Genomic DNA, 15,584 nt, shown 5'->3' on the forward strand with positions numbered 1-15,584 from the left:
CAGTGAAGGTCCTGTGTGAGTGTCTGGAGGCGGTTGGAGGATGGATGGTGGCTAACAGATTGAGGTTGAATCCTGACAAGACAGAAGTACTGTTTCTGGGGGACAGGAGGCGGGCAGGTGTGGAGGATTCCCTGGTCCTGAATGGGGTAACTGTGCCCCTGAAGGACCAGGTGCGCAGCCTGGGAGTCATTTTGGACTCACAGCTGTCCATGGAGGCACAGGTCAAATCTGTGTCCAGGGCAGCTGTTTACCAGCTCCATCTGGTACGTAGGCTGAGACCCTATCTGCCTGCGGACTGTCTCGCCAGAGTGGTGCATGCTCTGGTTATCTCCCGCTTGGACTACTGCAATGCACTCTACGTGGGGCTACCTTTGAAGGTGACTCGGAAACTACAACTAATCCAGAATGCGGCAGCTAGACTGGTGACTGGGAGCGGCCGCCGAGACCATATAACACCGGTCTTGAAAGACCTACATTGGCTCCCAGTATGTTTCCGAGCACAATTCAAAGTGTTGGTGCTGACCTTTAAAGCCCTAAACGGCCTCGGTCCAGTATACCTGAAGGAGCGTCTCCACCCCCATCATTCTGCCCGGACGCTGAGGTCCAGCGCCGAGGGCCTTCTGGCGGTTCCCTCATTGCGAGAAGCAAAGCTACAGGGAACCAGGCAGAGGGCCTTCTCGGTAGTGGCGCCCACCCTGTGGAACGCCCTTCCAGCAGATGTCAAAGTGATAAACAACTACCTGACATTCAGAAGACATCTTAAGGCAGCCCTGTTCAGGGAAGTTTTTAACGTGTGATTTTACTGTATTTTTGGTTTTTATGGAAGCCGCCCAGAGTGGCTGGGAAGGCCCAACCAGATGGGCGGGATATAAATAATAAATTATTATTATTATTATTATTATTATTATTATTATTATTGGTTGCCCTCCTCTGCACACGTTCCTTTGGTTTCCTGGATGGAGGACACACACAGAGAGGAGTGAGAGAATGTGAAGAAACCAGCCTAAAATTTACATAACATTTCTCCACCTGCTTTTTCTTCTGGCCCCATGCACTACTACCATGTGGCCCCCAGAAAGTTGCAAAAAAGGAAATATGGCCTTTGGGCTATTTTACCCCTTATAGGCATTATTATGTAGGCAACTTTACCATCGACCCCTTTCCTAATAGTTCCGAGCTTTGAGTTTGCCTTTTGCACCTTTGCTGTGCCGTTCACTGGCATATTCAGTTAGCTGTCCATCATGACACAAGGATGCAAGGCAGGGTTCTTTCAGTGATGGCTCCCTTTTGTGAAACTCCCAGAGGTTCTCTGGATCATCTTTATGGTGGATATATCAAAACACCCGTTGCAAACGTTTTTGCTTCTTCTGGCTTTGGGATCATAATTTGTTTTACACCAGGGGTGTGGTATTTAGGTGTTTTATGATGTTGCTCTGTTGTAATTCAAGATGATGTGATGCCTTCGTGACTGTGAAACATTTTACACGGTCAATTCCTCATGTGAAGATGTCTTGTGCTCCAAGATGGAGGAAGGGGGAGGAGTATAAAACCATCTAATTAATAAAATAACCTAATAATGGTTGATGCATTTCATTAAGTAGTATCTTCAGAAAATTCAGGAATGGCTTAGCTGAATATATCACATACTGCAAACTAAGCAGAGCAAGGGTAAGAAATGAAGTGGATAAAATAATGTGTGTGTGTGTGTTTTATTTTAAAAAAATTCCTTTGATCAAATTAGAACTAAGTTGATGAAAGAAACTGCCTTGGGTTCTCCTCTTGAAGTTCTGTGTTCTACAAAAAAGCTCTCAAAATGATCCAATTTTGCACATGTCACTCAACAAGTTTAGACCAGGCAAGTCTCCCATGGCAGGGAGATGTGTCTGTCATCAGTTGATTAGTTCAGCCTTCTTGTTTGCCCTGTGGGTTTGATGATTTGGCCAGTATCAGAGGAGAAAAGACCATGACAGAAATCAAGAGGATGGTTCCAAATTGAAGATATATGTTGTGGCTTTTGGCACTCTTGCAAGCATGTGGGAACCCTTGAGAGTCTCAGAGGTCACAAACTTTTCAGGGAGACTCCTCCAAAAACATATGCAGTCTGAGATCCTTGAGCAATATTTAGGTTCCACTTGACAAAAAACGGGGCACTTCTCTGAATTTTGTGATGTAGTTTTTCCCCAAAAAGCTCCCCATATATTTTGGGGGGAAAGTGCACACAAATGTACATATTAATAAAAGTGCCATTTTTTAAATGCTTCTATTAGGGGAAAGTATGTACAAAAAATGCCAAATGTTAGGGAAATGCACACCAAATTGTAAACTTCAATGTAATTTTATTTCCTTTTCTTCCCACATTGCAAACTGATACAGAAGTGGTACAAACCAGATTTAAGATGAGGGAAAATATAAATCTGAAAGAAACTGAAATCTACAGATTGAGCTATCCCTACCCAATATGTCATAGATCCATTGTGTACAGAAGGCCTCAGGTTTAATGCCTGGCAAATCTCCAGCTCTGGTTGGTAAATATAACCATGTCTGAATCCCTGGAGAAGCCCCTGCGAGTGAGTGAGATAGCTGAGAGTTAGATGAACCCAGAACCTGACTGAGCAGAAAGAAGCAGGTTTATATATAACCAAAAATGTCCCATTGGGGAAGTGATGACTATCAGACCCTCCAAGTCTCCCTATTTCCCAGAGACAGTCCCAGATTTACAGAAGCTGTCCCAGTTTCTGATTTGATCCCGGAATGTCCTGCTTTTCCTTAGGATGTTTCTATTTTCATCAGAGAAATGTTGGAGGGTATGGAATTATGCAACCCCCGAGCCAAGGAGACAAGTCACAATACAATCTTTAGAAGACATCTGAAGGCAGCCCTGTATGGAGAAGGTTTTTTTAATGTTAACTGTCAAGTTTTTTATATTTTGGAAGCTGCCCAGAGTGGCTGGGGCAACCCAGTCAGATGGATGGGGTACAAACAACAACAACAATATTAAATAGGACATCCCATGGGCTACCAACTTGGATGACTTTAAAAGAGTAGAAAAATCCATGGGTGGTAAGACTATCATTAGCTGCTAGACATTAAGGTTATGCTGTACCACCACCTTTGCTTGCAATGGGTCTGTGAATGCCAGTCGCTGGGTATCACAAGTGCGGAAACTGCTTGTCATGCCTAACTAAAGATCACCAGTGTCAAAGCAATGATTCTTCAACATCAACTTCGTTGGACTGGTCATGTTGTGTGGATGCCTGATTATCATCTTCCAAAGCAACTACTCTATTCTGAACTTAAAAATGGAAAGTGTAATGCTGGTGGTCAACAAAAGAGGTTTAAAGACTGTCTCAAGGCATTTTTTTTAAAAAAATGTAGTATAAACACCAACAACTGGGAAACACTGGCCTGCGAGTGCTCCAGCTGGAGAACAGCCTTTACCAAAGTTGTAATGGGCTTTGAAGACACTCGAACTCAGGACACAAGGGAGAAACATGCTAAGAGGAAGACATGCTTGGCAAACCCTCACCATGATCAACTCCCACCTGGAAACCAATGTCCCCACTGTGGTAGGAAGTGTGGATCCAGAATTGTCCTCCACAGTCACTTATGGACTCATTGTTAAAACCGTGTTTATGGAAGACAATCTTACTCGGCTATGAGTGATCGGCAAAGAAGAAGAAGGATTTCCCACACACATTTGGCTGGACACTGTGAGAACAAATGCTAGAATAGGTGGGCCTTTGGCCTGTTCCCAGACAGGTCTTCTCAGGTTCTTATGTTCTCATGAGTATTGAATCTTCTTCAACGAGGAAGTGCTTTGGGTATATCTATAGACGTGCCAACAGCTAAGGGCATTGTTCCCATCAGTGCTTCCCATCAGTGCAAGGATATCCATTTGCTCAATTGAACTTGCACACTCTTCCCCAATCTACTCCTGAAGATTGGTAGAAGCTCTAGAACAGATTAAAGGCTGTGTGAGGGACGGCAGAAGGGTAGGACATTCCTTTGTGCAAGGAGAAAGCCTTGTACCGATAAAACAAGATGCTTGGCACTATGTTGGATTCCACCTGAAATGGTTTAATCCATGCGATGGTGGATCCAGACTGGATTATTGTAACTTGCTCTACGTGGGGCTGCCCTTGAGACTGACCCAGAAGCCCCAGTGGGTGCAGAATGCCGCGGCGAGACTCCTTACAGGGTCCTCACTGCGGGATCACATTCCCCCAGTGCTATACCAGCTGCACTGGCTCCTGGTGGGGTACAGGATCAGGTTTAATGTGCTGGTTTTAACCTTTAAAGCCCTAGACGGCCTAGGACCCTCGTACCTACGGGACCGCCTCTCCTGGTATGTCCCACGGAGGACATTACGGTCTTCAAACAAAAACACCTTGGAGGTCCCAGGCCACAGAGAGGTTAGGCTGGTCTCAATCAGAGCCAGGGCTTTTTCGGCTGTGGCTCCAATCTGGTGGAACGTTCTGTCACAAGAGACTAGGGCCCTGCGGGACTTGACATCTTTCCACAGGGCCTGCAAGACAGAGCTGTTCCACCAGGCCTTTGCCCAAGGCACAGCCTGACCCCCTCCTTTGGCAATCCTCACAGAACTCTAGCCCAATGGTTGCAATTAATCTGATTTGAACTGATTTTATAATGAAATGATTTTAGAAAGTTGTGTCATTTTACTGTTAGCCGCTCTGAGCCCGGCTTCAGCTGGGGAGGGCGGGATATAAATTATTATTATTATTATTATTATTATTATTACTACTATTATTATTAAGTGTTCAGACAACCTCTTTCATGCGTACTTCAGGACCACACGAGGGGTGAGCAGAGCACCACAGTGAGCCCTGCCACTGTATATGGCAGCCTCACCACTGCTGCCCATGCTTAGAGTGCAGATGCAAATAACCTTTATATAGGCACATAGAAACAGTGCTCTGCATGAGGGGAAAAGGATCTGAGAAGAAAGGTACATTTGTGGTAGGGAGCAAGAGGCTCCCACACAACCCTACTCTGTCCAGGAACATGTGAAGGGTTTTTAAGTGGACATCTCTCTTTTGACAGCACAACATAAAGGTAAAGGTAAAGGGACCCCTGAACATTAGGTCCAGTCATGGCCGACTCTGGGGTTGCGGCACTCATCTCGCTTTATTGGCCAAGGGAGCCAGCATACAGCTTCCGGGTCATGTGGCCAGCATGACAAATCCGTTTCTGGCAAACCAGTGCAGCACACGGAAATGCTGTTTACCTTCCCGCTGGAGCGGTACCTATTTATCTACTTGCACTTTGACGTGCTTTCGAACTGCTAGGTTGGCAGGAGCAGGGACTGAGCAACGGGAGCTCACCCCGTCGTGGGGATACGAACCGCCAACCTTCTGATCGGCAAGTCCTAGGCTCTGTGGTTAAACCCACAGCGCCACCCGCGTCCCTGACAGCACAACATGAGGTTAGTTAAATGACACATTACAGAGCAAAGCCCCACTTTTCAGGCCTAGTGGCAATTCTGCCTGTGGAGAAGAGCCTCTTCCCACCTTTCTGAGGAAATGCCAGAGTTCATTGGCCTCAAGCAGCTGTGGTCTTTTCCACAGCATAGCTGCTTCAGGCCCCAAAGCCATGTAATCTTACAAACGGCTTGCACATGAGCATCTCAGGTAGAGCCACATGTATTTATTTTTTAATTTTTTTTCTCCCTTTCTGTTTTCTCCCCTCGCTGGCGTGGCCCTTTAAAAAATAAAAATTGCCTGATTTCACAGCTCCTGCAAACGTTTCCTCAAGCAAGGGAGAGCATGAGTGTCTATTGTGTAGCAGCGGCGGGTGGCACCCTGAGCTTCGAAAGGCACCCTCCCCTTCACAATCTCTGATCTCTCTGGGCCCAGCAGGCTGGCATTCGTCTCAGTTGCCAGGTTTTGTTTTCTTGGCAGCGAGGAAGGCATGCCCTCATTGTGCCACTACCTGAGAGAAGGAGGTTTTCCACAGATCTGAAGATGCCAAGGCCTCTGTCCCATAGTCCAATTACACCTTATTAGTGCCCTCACTAACGAGTCAGAGCCAAGCTCAGCCTGAGGCGTTCTTTCCATAGGGAGCTATATGGCACCTCTTTCATTTTTTCTCATCTCCCAAATCTTATTCATGCCCCACAGATTTTTTTCTCTCCTTTCCCCTCACCCCGCCACTCCTTATAGTGAAATTACACTTCGGTTATCTTGTCATTCCCGGAGCCAGGCAGCCTTTTTCGGTTACTGGGGGGGGACACCAATCAAACTTCAAAAAGAGATGCTTTGGTGGCGAGAAACGGGCAGCTATTCAGAAAGCCTCAGTCCCCGACATGCAAAAAGAACCCCCACAGCAATTTGAGGTAATTGCACACAATACGGAATCAGGAAACCTAGGTGAAGGTTACTGTCTTCATTCGTCTACGTTGCCATCATTATGGGAAACGGCGTTTGGGAGGTATGACAACTCACAGGGAGGGTGGGGTATGCTGCCAGTGTGGAAGATGTAGGGAAGGGAATCATAATACCTAAAAACCACTTTCCGTTCAGATATTTTTGTACTCAGGTAGAAGGAGGGTTGGGGGTGGAGAGACACACACAGCAGCAGCAGCAGCAGCAACAAACTGGCTGATTATTTTGACAGCCACACTGGCTACAGGGCAAGGGAGTGAGGGCTTGTTTACATGATGGGTTATCCAATTGCAACACTCCTTTTACTTCTGTTTGCAGAAGCAAAGGGTTAATCCAAGGCTGAAGGTGGGTTACAAGCAAGGAAAATAGATACTTGGGTAGACGGGAGCCATTCCACCATTCATCCAGGAGAGGAAAAGGGGTAACAGTGTTGTGGATTTTATTAATTTTATTTTTGGCAAGGTGGAGTGAGGCTCTGCGGTGAGAGAACACTAGAACTTGTGGACGTCCAATGAAGCAGAACTTTGGAAGATTTGGGGCAGATAAGAGAAAGGGCTTTGTCATGCAGAACGTATTTAAACTATGGAACTTGTTCCCCCCAGGAGGCAGAGATGGCCCAGGAGGCAGAGATGGCTTGAAAAGAGGAGGGGAGAAATTCATGCAGGGGAAAGCTATCAAGGGCTGTTAGGCATATTGGCTATGATCTCCCTCCACGGTCAGAGACAGTACAGTCATACCTCATGTTACATCTGCTTCATGTTACGTTCTTTCAGGTTACATCCCACAGTGACCCGGAAGTACTGGAAAGGGTTACTTCCGGGTTTCACCACTTGCGCATGCGCAGGCGTGCAAATGACAATATGTGCATGCGCAGAAGCGGCGAATCGCAACCTACGTGTGTGCAGATGCGCCACTGCAGGTTGCGTTCTTTTCATGTTGTGAACGGGCCTCTGGAAAGGATCTCGTTCACAACCAGAGATACCACTGTAAAGCTTTTGGATACCAGTTGCTAGAAACCAGGGGCGCCAACTTGCCCCGCACATTGAGGGACTCGGCGTCATGTGATGCGTCCCACCCTTGCACAATGCAATAGTGCTCACCAAGCGGCGGTGGGGGGTGGCGGCCCCCTCAATATAGGGAGGGGACTCAGCCCCCAGCCCACAAATATTGAGGGGGCTGAAGTCCCTTCTGTCCCCTATAGCTGGCATCCCTGCTAGAAACCTAAGAGGGGAGGGTTCTCTTGCTCAAGAGTTTCCCACAGGCATCTGGTTGGCCACTGTGAGAACAGGATTCTGGACTAGATGGGCCATGGGCTTGATCCTGCAGGCCCTTCTTATGTTCTGAGGCCATGGTACTTTCTGATCCAGCCTTCCACAGCCTGGTGTGCTCCTCCAGATGTCATTGGACTACAACTCCCAACATCCCTGGTCATTGGCCTTCCTGGTTGGGGCTGATGGGTTCAACAACATCTGGAGGGTTGCTGAAGTGTTCAACCCTTTCTCATATAGACCCTGTGAATGCATACATTATTCCCCCATTTAGAGACTTCTCAATTAAGTTTTAATGCACGGGACAGCCCAACTGTACTGAGTAGAGTGGTGGTGTCTGCCTAAACTGCCTACGTCATTTTTGCCTAATGGTAGGGCCGGCCACATGGAAGAGAAACCCTCCTGGACACAACCTGTCATTAGCAGTCCACCACCTTCCGCTGTTGAACAACTCTTACTGTCAGAAAGTTCTCCTGAATGTTCAGCTTGAATCTCCTTTTTTTTTTATTTGAATCCATTGGTTTGAGTCCTACCCCCCCCTTCTCCCTCTTCCATGTGACTGCCCTTTAGATCTTTGAAGATGGCTATCATATCTCCTCTCAGTCTCCTCTTTTCCAGGCTAAACATATCCAGCTCCTTCAGCCGTTCCTCATAAGGCTTGGTTTCCAGACCTTTGATCATCTTGGTTGCCCTGCTCTTGGTTGACATGTTCCAGCTTGTCAAAACCCTTTTTAAATTTTGGTGCCCAGAATTGGACACAGGACTCCAGGTGTGGACTGACCGAGGCAGAATAGATTGGATATATATATATCATCCAAACAACTTTGTCCCTCTCCCTTTAAGAATATCTGCCTGTATAATTTCATGGTGTGAATATGGCAGAAGAAACTGAATTCTTGAATTTAAATGCATCTATTTTTTAGCACATATTCCTGAGGGCCACGTTGCATTCTTGTGATGGATGCAAACCCATAACTAACTATGGCAGGAATAAAAGGGCAATGTGTGTGAGAGAGCAGGGTTCTGGCTTTGACAGTCTTCTTCTGGACTTATTTATTTATTTTGCAAATGAAGCCAACACTTTCAGAGCCACTGTATTTCAATTACCTCTAATTTCACACATTTTATGCAAATTCACAGCATTTCAATTGCAGATGAGATGGGGGCTTGATTTTTTAAAAAAGGAAAACAGCCATGTTTTAGATTGATTTTGATTTTAATACCAAATTCGTCTGGGGACTTGTTAAAACTCTTTAAAAGTTTGCTTTGACTCTATGACTTCATAGGATGGTGCGGTTTTAAAATTTGGGAAGCATGTGGTGTGTGGGGGGAGAGGAAGGCGGGAAGTCCCATTGCACAAGCAGAAATTCTTGTGCTGGTGGGATGTGTTAGGTGAATACCACTCTTAAGCATAGTAAAAGTGTAAATGGATTGAAGGGTCATCAGCCTTATGAACAATAAATGCAAATAGCATCATTTAATAGGGATCTTCATCCCTTTCTAAGTATTCCAAATAGGAGAAAGTGAATCATTTATTTAAGAACTCATGAAAATTCATCACCGCTTCACTGTGAATATCTCGTAATTTACACAGGTTTATACACAATTTTGCCTGACATACCTATTTTCGCAAAGTAATTTGTCCCAATGTAATGCATTTTTGCATATCATTTTCAAAAACATATGCACTCATTTGCATGCTTTCTATATGCATTTTTAAACGTATTAGTTGGCTGGCAAACTGCACTGCAAAATTCAGGGACATAAGAATTTGGAAGGGCAGTTGGGTTTCAGCTCACATATTGTCCGGGAAAGTGCAAATTGGGTAGGTTTGCCTTTGCATGCAAACGGAATCAAATATCCTCCACATCCTTCACTCCGCTCTCCCTCTGTAGCCATTCCTATCATCTTTCAACTTGTGGAAGCTGACTGCCGGCAGACTTGAGATCTTTCGCATTCGTGGAGGTTCCCCATGAGTTTTAGCAATCTAGAAGAATCAGGGTGCTGAAATGTGTAGGGAGCTTTCACCAATACAAAAACAAAACAAAACTTCCCACTGTACTTTTCAGAAGAAAACAAAATTAAAGACCAAAGATTCATATGTAAGGTAATTAGCCAAAGACCTTGGAGAAAAGGAATATTTTTGCTTGGTGCCTAAAAATATGTAATGAAGGCACCAGACGATTCTCCCTGGGGTGAGCAAATGGAGAGGCACTACAGAAAAGGCCTGTTCTTGTGTTGTCACCCTCCAGAACTCTCATGGAGGAGGCACATGAAGAAGGATCTCAGAGGATGATCTCAGGGTCCAGGTCAGTTCATATGGGGTCCTTGAGGCATTGTGGTCCTGGACTGTTTAAGGTTTTAAGGTTTTAAGCAGTACTTTGAATTGGGCCCTGAAACTAACTGGTAGCTAATGCAGTTGGGAGAATATTTGCATTATCTGCTCAAGCCATCTGGATAGCAACTTCTCGAGCAGCTGAAATTTCCAAACTTATTGTTGTATTTTTAGGTTGTTGTAACCAGCCTTGAAACATCATGGTGAAGAGCAGTTGAGGAATTAACAGCAACAACCCCTTTTGTGTAAATAAACCCTCAAGAGAACCAGCTGAAAGCTTTACCCACATGCAAAATCTGACAAGGACAGAGCCATCATGTTTGAACAAGGCCTACGTTTTTATGCTAGCAAAGAATTGGCTTTAGCAAGGTACACATCCCACTTGAACTATTGAATTGATAGCAGGCAAAATACACACACTTCAGGTTAAACCTGTGCTTAAAAGCAGCCGTGCCACACATTATGGGCTATAAGTGCTGTGTAGCATTTCACCGATTCACTTGCAAACTATAGGATAACTCTACTCGCTTAGATAAATGCGAGAGCACTGTGACTTAACACCGTAATCCTCTTCCCCACTGTAATCAAACTTAAGGATGCGTGACTGCATTTGCTCACATTCATCCCCTCCTCTCCTTGTCAACTTGTCTTTTCCTCCCCACCCTCTATTGATTTCTGATTGTAAGCTCCTTGGGGACAATGCCTACCTGGGCTTCTCCCCCTGGCTCATGGAACTCAGCATAGCACTGATGTCACGATCAGCGTGTGGCACTGTAGTAGGACTGCCAGCGGTAAATAGATTTAAACCTATAAGAAGAGCCCTTTTGGATCAGACCAAGGCTCTATATAGTGCAGCAGTGACCAACCAGATACTTCTGGGAAGCCAACAACCAAGGCAGATCTCCCTCAGCAACAGATCTCCCTCAACAGATCTCCCTCAGCAACAGCTATACAAAGGTGCACAAGGAAGTTCCACTTATCAATGGACTCTGGTTGCTCTGAGGAACATCAGGAGGAGTTGCACCGCTGGCAAATGTCCATGCCATGCAGTCCTTGTATCTGGCTGACTTCCTGTCTTGTTGTTTCTCTGGATTTCTTCACTGGACCACTGAATCTCCAGCTTCAGTCATTATCCCTTCCTGCCTCCCATATGCCTTCGAATCGCTTCTTAGCTTACCAAAGAGTGTCAACCAGACAAGATGAAGAGTTTGGATTTGATATCCCGCTTTAGCACTACCCGAAGGAGTCTCAAAGCGGCTAACATTCTGCTTTCCCTTTCTCCTCCACAACAAACACTCTGTGAGGTGAGTGGGGCTGAGAGACTTCAAAGAAGTGTGACTGGCCCAAGGTCACCCAGCAGCTGCATGTGGAGGAGCGGGGACGCGAACCCGGTTCACCAGATTACAAATCTACCACTCTTAACCACTACACCACACTGGTGAACAGAGAAGCAGGCCCTCAAATGAGCCTCTTTCAGTCTATTATTATTATTATTAATTGAATTTGCATACTGCCCTATACCCGCAGGTCTCAGGGTGGTTTACAGTCTGGCCCAAGGCCTTACCAGACTGAATAGCTTGCATTTTGATAGCAATCTCAAAGCAACTGTAGAGAAGCCTAGCAAGATCTGGAGCCTTCAAGCTTTGCCACGGTATTCCTGTCCTGAAACCTCTGGTGCAATGCAGCTCTGAACTTTTTAGCTCCTTGTTCCCCCAGAGCTTTCTGCGGTATACTGCAGGGTTATAGGGACTTCCAGCTTGATGACTGGCCAATGATGGCAACAATCCCACACTTTACAGGAGATCTTAGTGCATGTAGAACCAGGCCTTGCCTCCTGTCAGGGAACTGACATCAGAGCGAGAGGCGGAGGCAGGGCTCCAGAGCGATGCCGGAGATGGGACCAGCAGGGGGGAAGGAATTCAATGTAACACCAGTAGAGAAGAGAGGGAGATGGAGGAAGTGGAGACAGCTCTCCAAGACCCTTCACCAGAGACTAGTGGAGAGAGCGCTGACACACCCCTGCCTTCCCCGTACTTGCGCAGACGAGTTCCGCGCAGGGAAAGTAGGAGGAGACTAGGTGTCAAACAGCTCTTATGCTGGAAGAGGTTCAAGAAACGCCCACTGACGGATTCTGCAAGTGACTGACCAGTCACAGAGTTTGAGCTGTCAGCCAAGGCATGGTTGGCCAGGCAATATAACTAAAACTGAAGGCAACTTACGCACAAGTAATCCCCTTACAACCATTACACCTCCCATGTTATTTTCACTCTGTGCCAACAGCCTGCTGGAAAGCCATCCCTTTTAATCCATAAAACTGTGCGTGCCAACCCAGGAATCTGGCTTGAATTCTGGTAAGGGTAGGATTTAGAACCATCCATCTGGCAACCAGACTGAAAACATCTGGAATGATTGTTCATTCCCATCCAACAGTCAGACAGACTTGGGACAGAAACACAAGCAGCAGAGGAGCATGATCAGGAGTGGATAACTTTTGTGTCCAACCTAAGGGCCACATTGCCTTGTGGGAAGTCTTGGGAGAAGGCACATGCCAAGGGGTGGAGCAACAGAAATGACTCCTAGCTTAGTAGATTAGGCTACATTCCCTCCATGCAAAAATGATAGATAATTTATTACAGTCAGAGACCAGCTTTTGAAACACACTTTGGGGTTGGTGGGAATGTAAAAAAAATGAAGTGCTTCTGGGAAATGATATATAATGAGATAAAGAAAATATTGAAATATACATTTCTTAAAAAACCAGAAGCATTCCTATTAGGAATTTTAGGTGGTGAGATAAAAAGGAAGGACCAGAAAGTATTTTTGTATGCAGTAACAGCAGCCAGAACTCTGGTGGCCCAGAAACGGAAACAAGAAGAAATGCCCACGATTGAAGAATGGAGAACGAAATTACTGGATTATGCAGAACTGGACAGACTAACAGGGAGGATTCGCAACCGACGGGACCAAAGATTCACTGAGGACTGGAATAAATTTACAGAATATATTAAAAATATTTGTGATAATGATATAACGTTTGTAAGTTTCCAAGAAGCTCTGTAAGAAGGTTTGGTAGAAATATTGTTTAAATAATATGGTAAGATAAGATATACATAGTGCAATATAAATGAAGAAATGTGAAGATATGTAATAACTACTGAAAATTATCAGACATATTGATGGAAGTCTAAAAGAAAAAAGATGTGTGATGAATTCTTAATGTTTAATTGTGTTATAAATTTGTTTTTATTGGAAAATTAATAAAAATTATATACAAAAAAAGAAACACACTTTGGGGTACAGTCACAGAAGGAAAACAAACAATTAAAACAATGTATAACAATAAATTTTAAAACAATGTACAGCAATAAACTACCGCAGGGAGTTGACCCAGAGTCAGCCGTGGAACCGAGTTTGGGGATTTTCTTAACGAACTAGTTTGAGTTGGGAGATGGTCTGTGCCTATAGATCTGTACACAGAATCTGGCGACCATCCAGGTCGTCTTCTGATCTTTGCCTAACAGAAAAGGTCGAATTTTTGCTTTTCCGGGAGGTCAGCGAGCCTCACCAGTAGGGGATCAATGGTCTTACTACGTGCCTCTTCATAAAAGGGATATCTAAAGAACAAGTGCTCTGGGCTTCCTATCTCCCCCAATGAACAGGTGCGAAGTCTCTGAGCACATGGGACTTTTTAAAAGGCTCCTTCCAGGACCGGCGAGGGGAGAGCTGAGCTTCTGGCGAGTGTTAAGGCCCTTCTTGCATTTTTAGATATGAGAAAGAAGAGAAGTTTGATTCAGTTCCCATTCAAAAGTGAATCAAATTTCAACTCTCCCAAACAATACCAGAACCGAAACAAAACCATGCTTTGCAATTTCACATGTATTCAAATGTTCAGTTCTCCAACCAAGCAACATTTAGAGAAATGTGTGTTAGGTAAAAGTGTGTGAAAATAAATGAACATAGTGAGGGAAATGACAGTATTATGTGTCATACTAGGGGAAATTGCTTGCAAAAGGAAGGAAGACCAGGGCTCAAATACCCACTCAGCCATGAAGTTCACTGGTCACCATCTCCTAGCCCAACCTAACTCACAGGGTGGTTGTGAAGATATAATAGAGAGAAGGAGAACTATGTAGACATAGTTGATGAAAATGTCGTGCAAAAAAATGTGTTTCTTAGGAGAAATGTGTGCTAAAATGCTGATGAGTTTTCATGAGGACTTTAAAATTATTTTTTACTGCAAATATTTTAAAAAGAAAAGCACACGTGCAAAAAGGGAGGGAAACAAACAAATTAATCAGCTCAAATTGCTGCAGAAATGTGGAGAATTGAAAAGAGAGAAACAGAGAGGACCAAAACTGACAGCTCTTTCCACCCACAGTCCAGAACTTTAGAAAGTGAGGCCTGGCGGTCCATCTTTGGAGACTGGGGTTCCTCATTGCTGGTGTAAAGTGTGGGGACCTGTGTCCATACTGAGGTGTCCACCTCGAGGCCTGACAATGTGATGGTGTTTCTCCAGGCCAGCCAAGTCAATTTTAATTCCTAAAAGGCCTTTATCTCCTTATTCTGTAAAGTAATAACAATGTTGTCTCTGTAAGAGGATGGATGCCAAAGCATAACCAAATTGGGATATAAAGGTTCTCCATTACAATAACAATTACAGAAATATAAACACATTTGCATTGATTTTCCTGTTCCTATAGCCCCCAACCAATATGATGGCTATTGGTCTAATTGCAACGTCTTCATTTAATATACATACTTTATTACTTTGTAGAGCTAGCTTATAGGACTAGACAGTTTAATTCTCTTAATGGAACGTATTTTGTAAAGGCCAAGTCAAAGCAGCCTGCTTTAGCTGTCAGGGTTCTAAAATGCATGACAAATCATTTTGTGTTGCTTTGTGTTAATGGTCCATCTTTCCCTCAAACTTCCCCTTGCTTTGAAGTGAATGGGCATCTTCCTTTGCTCCTTCTCTGCGGAACACTTCATTGGCGAAATCTGTTCAATCTATTAAGAGCCCTGCCAAATCAGGCCAGGTCTGCGTTCAAAAGGTTCTTTATTCCATTTTCCTGATGCTTCCCTGTTAATTTCTGCATTGTATTTGAGCTTCCACATGACGTAAAAGCCACTTTTTCCAGCACCATAATTCAAAAGCATCAATTCTTCTACACTAATGCTTCCCAAACTTGGGTCTCCAGCTGTTTTTGGACTACAATACCCATCATCTCTGACCACTGGTCCTGCTAGCTAGGGATGATGGGAGTTGTAGTCCAGAAACAGCTGGAGACCCAAGTTTGGGAAACCCTTGTGTAGACCATATGAGATTATCAAGGAACTGATTCTATGTTACTATGAACTCACTCGCACCCCCAGTTTTCAGTCTGATTACCCACATAAAAGCTAGTGGAGGGAATAGAACTTCCATTCTCCCATCCCAGAATGCACCTATTGAAATCTGACAGGAGGCATCCCTTCAGAAGGGGTGACAATGAATGCAATTTTCATCCAATTCTGGCAATTAATGGGTTCGATTTTGAAACAAAACCAAACAAAAGCACACAACATTAACAGAACTGTAAT

Source organism: Podarcis cretensis, assembly GCF_951804945.1.
Source record: "Podarcis cretensis genome assembly, chromosome: 3".
NCBI lineage: Eukaryota > Metazoa > Chordata > Lepidosauria > Squamata > Lacertidae > Podarcis > Podarcis cretensis.